A 12493-nucleotide genomic window follows, 5' to 3' on the forward strand; every position below is an offset into this window, starting at 1 on the left:
AGTTCAGAATATTATGAGGTTATTCACATGACGAAAATCTGTGAGTAGCATAAAAAATTAACCATATCTAAGCATTATTTACTATATTTATTTCCATTTCCGGGTCGAAATCGCAAGCAGTAGGAATAATTTATATTAATATATATTACAGAATTGTTTTGTTAATGATAGTTATGGTAATCTAGATACCAATAAAATTCAGAGAAATTTATATAAAAGTAATCAAAAATAAAAACAAAGAATATAAAATTATTTTCTAATATAGCCACATATTATGGATCATTATTTGACGTAAACAAAATTTTTCTTATCAACAAAATATCCTATAAATCTCAAACGAGAAAATAATTTGTTTACCAAGATAACATGGATAAAAGTATACGATGAAATAGTATTACAAAGATTTTTTGTTTAATAAGTGGAAGTATAATAGTTTCCTTTACACGGAGAATCATTTTTCGTGCTGCCGCACATATTTGCACTGAAAATGGTTCATGGGTATGAGATCATACATAGGTGTAGGTTTGAAGAAACGTTATCACACACAAATTATTTGCCATCTGACACATTCCCAAACAACGTATAAATAATATGACTATTTAGTATTTTCACACGATGCACTATTTACGCTTCTGTCAAAACAGTTACTCGCTTTTAAGCCACAAAACATATTTAAGTACAAATGGTCACTTACTCTACTTTTGTTCACAATTTCGTTTAACATCTAAAATTATCAGTGTTTCTCTGCTATATTATGCATGTATTATACATAAAAATCTTCCTCTTAAATCACTCTATTCTTATCTATTTTTGAATCACTCTATATAAGATAAAAACGCATCAAAATCCATTGCGTAGTTTTAAGGATCTAAGTAGACATAGGAATTAGGTACAGACAGACGGGAGCGACTTTCTTTTATAACACGTAATGATGTTTAGTTTGGAAAGTGTTCTTTCGTTGATCGAAATTTGCCTACCTAATAGATGTATTTTTATTTTCAATTTGAAGAAGCTGTATTTAGTGGATGAATATTTCCTTTAGTAAGGCTTCTGATTTAAGCATTACTTTATTCTACACAGTTTTTGTTTATTATCAGCATCTTGGTCTATACTTAATCGAATCGACAATAATAGTAGACAAATAATAGATTTAGATCGGACATGAAATTTTATGATGAAGTATATGCACTTGTAGTCAATATATTTTTATTTGGCTTTTATACTTTAAAGTGTACTTTATTCTGTTTTTTCAGTTTCACAAAAACTGTTAATTATATATACTAAATTTTAATATATATGGCACGGAGAAAGGTTTTCCGTGTAATTTTATCCTAGATAAAATTTTAAATCAGAAATGGAATGATTCAAGTACAATAATTATAAAATTTCATTCGCATAGGAAGATATATTTACATTATGACGCTAAAAGCTATGAATTAAAAGCAATCATACTTTAATCAGTTACAATTTAACGAACAATTTTAAGATTTTATGGCAACAAATTGTATCAATCCTACCGAAAGGATAAAAGCCGATAGAAATAAAAAACCATTACTATAACTTGTGACTCTCTTTTAGTCTTATTTCTTACAGTTACCTTCCAAATACAACCACACTATACAGCGTGAGTCTGTGAACCTGTTAAACTTGAGACTAACCATGTTAAAACACATTTTATTTTAGCAAACCTTTTTAATATCTTTTAGTAACACATACTATTCTTAGACACAAAGATTAATTCACCATAAATAATTTTTTTTACATGTTAATGCATTTTTTTCAATATATTATATCTCTAAAGAAAATATATTAAATTTGAAAATTTCATTTAAATTTTAAATTGAAATTGAAAATAATTTTAAAGAAAAGTAAGTGAAGATTCTTTACTGTAATAAACGTTTTTATTTTACGGTAGCTTGACAAATTTTTCTTTGAAGAAAGAATTATATTATGAGGTAAGATGTAGTACCAAATACATGATTGTTTCATTTCTTGATTTCTCGACAGATATTATATTGTTTATTTAATGTATGGATTATATTGTTTATTTAATGAAGTAATAGAGTCAAGCAAGTAATACAAGGAAAGAATAAATACATATTAATTTAAAAAATAACACAGGCTAAATAAGATTAGATCGAATTGTGGGAGAAGGCTATTTTTAACATGCTTTTATTAGCTTCATGCGTGTGTTAATATGTTAGCATATAACGGGAACTTTGACCATGATTTTGACCCTCTTCAATACCTCGGATTAACTCAAAATTCGGCATACTATCCAGGACTGATGACAATTCAATAACTTAATAATTTATTTGATTATCCTGATCCGGATTTTCAGAAATAACGATTTTCATATCTGAAAGTATATACATTTATTTGCGCTCCCACCATATTTATATTGATTTTTTGCTAAATAAATAATAATACAGAATTACAAAACACAAAATAATTAATATTAAAAAAAAACACGCTTTTGTAACTGGCTTAACGAAAAAAATTTTATCGTAAAAAAGCGTGGGGTGTCTTTTTTAGATAATTTATAGTGACTTCTTTTACCAATATCTATAAAATATTTACAATAATTGAAATTTAACACCCCACGCTCTTTTACGATAAAATGAAATTTGGGAATTTAAAGAAATTATTTTCTACCTTTTAGTTTGTCTAGTTACAAAATCGCGTTTTTTAGTTTTTGTAGACTACTATTTTATGCGAAACTTAAAAAAATTTCTATAGATTTCGTTGAAAAATACTTCGGATCGTACCTTGAATAAAAACCTTTAAACACAAAAATCGAAAAAAAAAAGTGAAAAACTGTAACTAAATATATGTAAAACGTTTGTTCAAATTCGATACGACGAATTGAAATACAATGCCAAATCCATTTCGATTTTGTTAAAATATTTTGTTTACTTGATTTTAGTCTTTCATCGAAACTACAAAAAGTGCTTGAGAATGCAAAAATTTTCCGTACAACCTGCAACTCCAAACCATAAAAACGAGATCATAACCATTAATTTTTTAAATAAAAATTTTATAACATTCATCATTTAATCGAATAATGATTCTTTAAAGATTTTTAAGCAAATGTATCACAAAACTTACTATTAATATAAATAAATTAATGGCATCATACTTTTTGTCGAAAGCCGTTACATTGTAATACGATCAACAAATAATTCCTATAAATGTTTGTATAATCTGATTCAAATAAAAAATTACTCCTTTAGTACTTTATTTAAAGTTTTTTATTCTAGTATTTTCGTTTAATCTCTTAAAAAATGTTTAGGGATAAGAAGCATATGTCGTTAATTTTTCACTAAAACAGTTTATTTACTTTTTTTCCATTAAAAGAGATAGTCTTCGTTTTTTTATTGGTATACTTTAGTAGTTATTAAAAGAATGTTACGTACATTTTTATGATATAATAAACAATAGGAGCGTATATCTAATCTTAAGGTACAACAGTATTTATTAAATATAGGTCCAAATTTTACTATATGAAAGATTTTTCTTTTCTAGTCGATTTTCGACATCTGTTTATAAATGGTCAATTCAAAACCTAATACATTATATTCCGAATTTTTGTCCAACTTCAATAATTAAATCAGTCTAGTGTATTTGATTTCCATTTTGTGTCATTTCTTGAACAAATTATTTTTTAATATTAAATGTATTGCGTGGACACAACAATACGTATCATTAATCATTACAAACGTCAAAGCACATCATCCTTAAGCAAAGTCGTTACGGCCGAAAAGTCCAAAAACGACATAATTTTTTGCAATTAAAGATCAAAACATTTTATATTTCCAGCCGAACAAAAAATATGGGTATTATAGACCGCTATTTGTGTGTATCTGCCTATCTGTCTGTGGCAACGTAGTGCATACACCGATATGATTTTTTTTGTTTCGCTAGAATGGTAATTTAATGAAGAGTTTTCTTAGCCATGTTTCAAATTTGTCGGGAGTTTTCTTAATTGTGTAAATTTCCTTTGCTTGTTTACTTTTGCCATGAATAAAAATTACTAATTATTAAAAACGAAAAATAAACTAATTGAGGAAAATTGATTCCTCTTTTGTTATCGAAAATATGGGCTTCATCATTCTCCAAAACAAATTTTATTATAGAAACAGTTTTACTAAAAAATACGACACAAAACTTTGTAATTTTAATAAAGTGGTTTGTGACGAAAATATGTCACTCATATCATAAACATCATAGTGTAACATATTTTCGAATGATATTTCACTTTATAAATGCATCACATATCACGTCGAATTCAAAAATAAAAAAATTGAAAAAGAAATATAAATCAAGTCCTAAATAAACGTATGAAGTTTTTAAATAGGTTATTCCCAAATGGTTCGAACTACTTCTGAATCGTAAATTCCTATAATTTGAATGGAAGTTGAATTGATGTTAGTCAACTAAACTAGATTATACAAAATATTACATGATTTTATATTTCTGTATAATGAGTGATTATTTAATAATATAAATATAACAACAAAAATTTTCTTATGTTAATTTCTATGCGCTACTTTTATGAGTATTTATACATCTTAATGTTATAAAACAAAGAACGTGAAATACATTTTGAACGAAGATATACAAACACTAGCCTAAAAGTATTTTAATGTAATATACCATAAAAATATATCTGTACTTGGAAAGTATTGCATCAGTTCCTTATGTATGATGATGTATTTTGTGGAAGCTTGGGAAAACATTTGAAAGGCTTGAATGTTTGAAATTTCACACCGTCCTTAATTTTAGAAAATGAGAGTTGACAGTGTCAGTAAGTCTAAATTCATATTCGTAATACACAATCTACGTATAAATACGTATAAATACTGGGACTCAAATTAATCGTTAAACGTCAATTATAGAAATAGGGTCCATTTGGAAACGTTTTCAAAAATCCACTCGGAACCAACACACATAAGAAACTTTCTTGGTGCTTTATAAGTACAAATATGCTACAATAACTACTCATTTATAAGAAATTTATATGTTTTAATGGGCCAAGAATATATCCCTATGTAATATAAATGTGACAGTAAGTTTGTTAATTTGTTTGTTTGTTACCCTTTCACGCAAAAACTACTGAATGGATTTAAATGAAACTCTAAAGAATATAGCTTATACATCAAACTTACACATGAGCTATAATTTCTAAAAATATATTTTAAAAAAATTCAATTTAGTCAGTAACATTTTACAACGCAAATTTGAACCATAAGTTAATGATTATTGTAAAAATGGTGAAAAAGATACAATTATAGGCCACTTGTTCTGATACACTCAATAAATCAAGCCCAGCGAAGCGAGTGTGTACTTCGACACGATTTGCCATAACCAAGTATGGAATTTCCCAAAAATGTAAATTTTCTCCTAATGAGAAAACGTTCTCCCATTCGATTACAATTGAATGGATGAGTTGAAAAAAGTACATTTTTTATAATAAAATAAATTGAGATAAAACTGATATACCCATTCGTCGGTGTAGAAACAAGAATAGAAACAAAAATACAATGCTCATCTTGATGGACCCCAATCCTGAATATTGGATTGGACCCCAATCATGGGATCCAATAAGCTTACGGTCAAATAATTAGGAAATCGATATTAATTTGTTGAAGATGTTAAACAGGCTAAGAATAAAAAATCAACTTTATGCAAATTTATGCTTAGACACGAAAATTGACTGCTTTCGGTGACTGTAACGAAACGTTCATAGTTTTTATTTTTTATTTTTATATTTATAAAGTACATAGTACAGTTATTTTATTTCCGGTATCCATAATTGCATTTCACTGCCAATATTCAAAAGAGAAATCGGATTTGAAATAGACAAACTCAGTCAATGCCACATACGAGAATCATCGTACTATTAAGAGAGAGAAGCTTCGTATACCATCGCATCGTAATCGTACACAATGTCATAGTAGATAGAATTCACCACATATGGTGGTATTTGGTGAATATTATGCATTTATGTTCTTCCGTTAGTCTATGCTGCAAGTTTAGGATATAACCTATTTCATCATGTGGGTGCTACTAAGTATACCCACAATACTTAGTGTTTTACCAAATTTAAGCACTATATTCAGCTCAACCATATTCCAGAATTTGAACTAATGAAGCAATTAATAAAGTTCTATCATGTGTTTTAAAATAATTTTTAAATATTTGATTAGTTAATTCAAATCGATTTTTAAAAGACATTATGCCTGACTCTCTCTGAATATATTGCAATCTAACATGGGGGTTGAGAAACGTTATGCAATTATGATTGATTTTTTTACATAGTAGATTTAAGCAAGCTACTAAGTAAGTCATAGAAGTCAACTGGCAAAGCAGGTCAGCAAGCAAGGGCACAATTGCCTTTAACCGTCTGACTATTTAGACTGGGAGGTTGCGGATTCAAATTCAAGCAGCGGCAGTCTGATCAATTTCAAGTATGGGGGCGTAAATTGATCAAACTATCATCGCTTGGATAAAAACGAATCAAATCATAAATTTAATTATATATTTAAATCAATAGAGACGTATTACTCAGGAACGGAGATTAAACGTTATTATTATTATTAATAGAAAATTTGACAATTCTTCTGGTTAGATCAAGAGTTCACTTTCTATCTATAAGAAACCTTCAACTATGCAGAAAATTAACAAAAACTTTTGTGTTTGAAGAAAAGACAAATCAGATAAGCTTACCAAAATATTATTTTGGTCACTCACGTTTGAAGAATGAAAGTGAAATTTCTGTATTAAATATATTTTACGAATGTTTTTAAAACTTTATAAAAGACTGTCATACGATTTTCTCGTTTACTTTTTACTAAATTTTCAATAAATATTTTTAAAAGGATTTTCTTTCCTAAGTCAATTTTGAACATGTATAGTATAAATAGAAACCCATAAAGGCAATTTCAATAATGAATTAAGATTTCTATCAAAACAAAATCTTGAGTTAGTGCTCGTATTTCCTAAAGTATACAGCTATTAACTTATACACAAAGTTAAATACAATTGAAATCCTTACAGAAGTAGTTATTACCATACAGAATGTTCAGACAACAGCTTTTACTCAACGCTCCGGCATTAAATATTTGGATAATGGTGTATATCGGGTTATCTGTTATACCGAATACTCCAGGAGTTAATTTCGTATATAAGATTAAATCATATTTTTCCTATACCTACTCGTATACGACTGTCAACTGTTATTAGACTCATCAGAGGAACATTTCAACGAAATACTGCTTAGATAGAATATCTCAATTTTATTATCTAATAATGAATTAAATAAACGTAGAATGAAAACGTTTTTCAGAAATATTTATCCATTTCAGAAACTCTTTTCGTTCCTTTATTGCTCACAAAACCTCGAATAACTTCTTTTATAGCATTTTTTTTTTTTTTGAGAAACGATAATTTGAGGATAAATACCTAAAATGTATATCTTATAAGATACATCGAATAAGTTGCTTTAAAAACTTAGTATAGAATTTGAGGAATATAAAATCTCAAGAAATACTTTTTATCGATTTTAGCCCTTTTCGAAGGACAAATTAGTTCAATTTTAGTTTAATTTTTGGGATCTTTTTATTTTTCAAATTTTAAAAAACTTTTAAATCTTGAGCCTCGCTTTTCGTAAAAAAATTGAATTAAAAAAGACTGTAGTAACTTGTATGGAAGTGTGTTTTGGATCACTGTTCAATTTCTTGGCTTTTTTTATCTTTAATATGGCCATTGTTTTAAGGGTAAGTCAAACTTTCAAATGGTGTAACAAAAAAAGAAAATAGTCCAATAAAAAGAGTATTATTGACCCTAACTGTTCTCAACTACAATCGTGAAAGGATGAATATGCAATGTACAATAAGACTATGTACATCAAATACAGTCTTGCGGCGAAGCGATGCAAGCCGAGAGTAGAATATCGCATTGTCTCGTTTGTAAAAGTTTTTTTATCAACTTGCCTCCACTCGTTTCCATCATTGAATTTTTTCTATCTTCTAGTTTTGTCTCCTTTTGATAGATTTTGGAATTCCAATAAAATTAATTATCATTCATATCAAATCGGTTATCACATCTTACAAGCATTCACAGCAAGAATATAGAACAAGAAGAACAGCCTTAGAAAATACACTTTGTCTAAAATTAGTCGGATTACATTTTCAAACAAGTGAAATTTACAAAATTTGTTTTGTGTACGGAATCCTAAATTTGACCTGAAACATAGTTAAGAACATAGTTAAAGTGAAACGATTTTGAAGATCATCCCCTCTTTTTAAGTTGTTCAGGCAAAAATATAGCGTTCAAACTTAATACATCCCTCTTTTTGGCTCGGAGAATATCTATCATATGCCTATCGAATATTTATCGTCTATTTCTCGAATATTTGTCAGTCTATCAAATAAATGTCGCAAATGAGGATACTTACTACCTCATCATTTCTCATTAATGTATTCAAGTATCATCTCATTTATCTCGCAGCATAAGTTAATAAATAATAAATATGGTTGAAAAAACGAAAAAACCCACTTGTTGCTTGTTCTAAGTATATATGTTTAATATGGTTATCGGTAGTATAATAAATGTATATAACTGATGATGTCCTATGCATGGGTATGATATTAGAGGGTTACATACAAACATACATACATATATACAAGTGAAGCTAATATAAGCGTGTTAAAAATATCTTTAAATTCATATAAATGTCACTTCTGGTTAACTTTATGTATACACTATATTGCCTATTTACAATTTAAGTGCTTCATATAATTTTAATTTTTATTTACTTAAACAACTGAGGTTTTTATATATTAGAAATAACTTTTTTTCTTACATTTTAGGACATCCAATATATTATGTTCTTTTAATGTAATAGTCACACTAAAATGGAAAATAAACTCAATACCCCTTATATTATAAAAGACTGACACTGACAGAATAATAAAATGTGTATTTGTATCTTCGTTAGATTATTTACGGTTTGGTGAAACTCCAAAAAAAAAAATTGTTTTCTTTTTTGAAATGAAGAAGACACTTTTCTTTTCTCTTTTCTATTCGTATAGTTTCACAAAAGTAAATTATCTACATTCTATTTTTTTTTTTCGAAAATTACCATATTCTTTTTCATATTCAGAAGGAAAATAACAAATTTGAATAATATGGTATACATACATTTATTTACATTAAGGTTCACTTTTCATGTTTATCAGATTTGTGAAACTTTATGTTCTGCTTTTCAAGCTACTATTAATATGAGTCATGAAAGATAATTCTTTTTTTTTTTTGAAAAAAAATAGAGTTAAAGTTATTGAATTTTCTATGTCACCAAATTCTTCTTGAAAACATAAAGGTGCGTATGGCTTTCCAACAGATTAACAAATGCGTTCATGAAATTATTTTTCGTAAGACTCTGAGAGGGAGGGGGTTCTACATTCTTTTGAAGTGAAATTTTATATTCACGAATATCGTAGTTTGCGTCGAAAAATTTCTTTTTTATGGTCTAGGCTATCAATTTAAATGGACATATTTTACATGTTTTAAATGCGAATGAGATAGTAGGAAAAAAGTACGAAAATTTAATTCTCAAAAAAAAAAATCCGTGCGATATTTCATTAAATTTATTTGTACGGTGCAGTCAAAGTAACACATCCTAAGAAGAACTATTGTCCTAGATCAAATTCTATACAGCGACGAAGAAAAGTTCGACAACCCTTAATTACTTTCAAGATACAGTTTTAAAGTTCTGCTCTAAAACGGAGCCTCTTTAAGAAGAAGTGAAGTACTTTTTTTATGAAACGGCCTATAGAGTGATAGCTCAGTTGAAAGGGTTTTTTTTAAATGAATACAACGAATTTGTGAAAGTGCTTATGATGAATCGGTTGTAGTAGTTTTTTTACCATTAAGTGCAATAAGAATATGTGCTAGCACCAGAGGGTGGTTTAGAGATAGTAAATAACGCAGAAAGGATATGAATTACTCAAAAATGGCATCATAAAGTACACCAAAAAAGTGCGAATGTCTGAATGTATTTCAAGACATAGAAGTATGCGTGTGTCGTAATATAGAAATTATCATAGAAAGGCTCTACATTTTCAGGTTATTTATTTACCCTTAGCCCTTCTGGCATGTAAGACCAACTATTTTTAAATCATTGTTAGTTTTAAACCAACGTCGAAAAAACATGTCACAGCGAATTTTTACAAATCTATTGTATTGATTTTAAAAATTCCTGTAAGCCTTGCCAAACCCTTATTATTAGGCATTACTTGACTCTTCCCTCAGGTTTTTTAAAATAAACGTAACCCTCCGATCCCGGCTCACCCTAAGGAGGACTATAGTGACATTGTTGTTAAACGATCATTATAATCTCCTTATGTTGGTTTTCCACTAAACGGACATACAAAAACAAAACTGAAACAGTAATAGCCATTGGCTAATACATTGCCAGTCTCCAAAAAGTGTGTAAAAAGTTGCAGTTTTGTATTTTTTGATTCGAGTTTAAGTTTTGTTTTTGTTTATACGTTTAGTGGAAAATCCGCATTAGACTCATGTAAATATTATCACTTTATCTGAAAAGTAATTTGAGGGTTGCCGAACTTTTTTCCGTCACTATACACAGAGAATGCATGGCTACAATTTACACAACATTTTTAAAAGTATTTCAAAATATCAATAAAAGATAGCGGTACAATTGTTTCATTTTAAAAACAACAAAAAATTTGAACATACATGAGACAACATCTGTAGTTTGCGAATATACAATTTTTAAATAAATTTTTATTCAGTTTCAGCATATGCCACACTCTATCGTATGTACCAATATAATAGTTTTTCACAGTTTACCATGTTAATGAAACACGAACCATCGATAATACACGATGTAACTTCACAAAAAGTGGAACAAACCGGTACAAAACCGATAACAAAGTTAGTATATTTATTTTAATAAAGCATGAATATTTATTATTATTGATAAGAAATTTTTATACTATTTTTAGGTTTAATTATGTACATTTTTCGCGTATGTGTATTTTATTATTGTCGAATAACAAAATTTAAAGCCAGGGTATATATATATAGTATATATATATATATATATATATATATATATATATATATATATATATATATATATATATATATATATATATATATATATATATATATATAATCATTTTATACCTCTCGAAGTTGGCAGGACCATTTTATTGTTTTACCAAATCAACTATTCAGTATTTGGGATTTTGAACCAAATTTTGTTTTGACAAAAATGGAAAATTCATGATTTATAACAAAACTGTTTTTATTTTTTTATGATAATTTTAAAGTACCAGACAATTTTAAAAGAACTTTTCAAAAGAGAAACGAAAACGCCGGACAAAAAAAATGTTCGTAAAACATCTTTATGATGTAATAATGTTAATTAAATAGGATACACTGTATACAATTATTAAGTTCTTTTAAAACTGATAAGATTAGAACTTTTGAAAAGTTCTTTTAAAAAATAAAACAGTTTTGTTATAAAACTTATATATATATTTGCTCCATTTTTGTCCAATTTAGTAATTAAGTGTCTGTGAATTTCAAAACTTTGCCGCGACTCTCATTGGTACGAAATTATGCGTTTTGCGAACTTCACATGAAATTGATAGCCCAAATGCATTTCTTGCAAAAAGTGAGAGACTCTAAGTAACGTTGAAGTTTGCCGTAAATTATCCGTTTATATCTGTGCAAAATTTTTTGCGAATTCTGCCCTGCGTCACTCAGAAGGTTTGCGTTTCATGGATAATTAAAGAGTAATTTCAGCAAATCTTAAACTCAGTTAGAGTTTCATTTATCAAGTATGGTCTCACCAACTTCTCGTGATGGGAGACATTCAGGGCACTCTTATAAAGCTGAATAAGCTTTCCGTAAATTACCCGTGAAACGCAAGCAGTCCTCCCTCTTACTGACGCAGTTTAATTAAAACTATATAACTAACTTGCGCTTCCACCGTTTATTTACTGGATATTTTACAGGACACATTTTTAAGCGTGAGTGAATCCCTTCACGAGACACGAATATTGACCATTCCAACTTCAAATGAAATTGACCTGACTCGCAATTCTCCGTCGTTGCAGAGTTTTAACAAATTTTAGCATTTGACTCGGAATTTCTGCAAAATAAAATCATCCAAGCTCTTTGCCTAAAATGGAAAAAAAATACATTTAATATTGAATAAATTATATATTTTATTCTGTTCGAATATTATATTAATAATAGAATTTCATTATTATATCAAGTCAAATAATATACAGCATGACTCAAAAAAGAGACTCTTTTAAAGCGATTTAATATACAAGATGACTCACAAAAAGAGACTCTTTTATAGAGACCGATTTCCATACATTTCTCTGCCCATTTTACATATATATAAACATATATGTAGATATTATTTAGTTACAAGTCTATTCCATTTAAA

Source organism: Chrysoperla carnea, chromosome 3, assembly GCF_905475395.1.
Source record: "Chrysoperla carnea chromosome 3, inChrCarn1.1, whole genome shotgun sequence".
NCBI classification, from domain to species: domain Eukaryota; kingdom Metazoa; phylum Arthropoda; class Insecta; order Neuroptera; family Chrysopidae; genus Chrysoperla; species Chrysoperla carnea.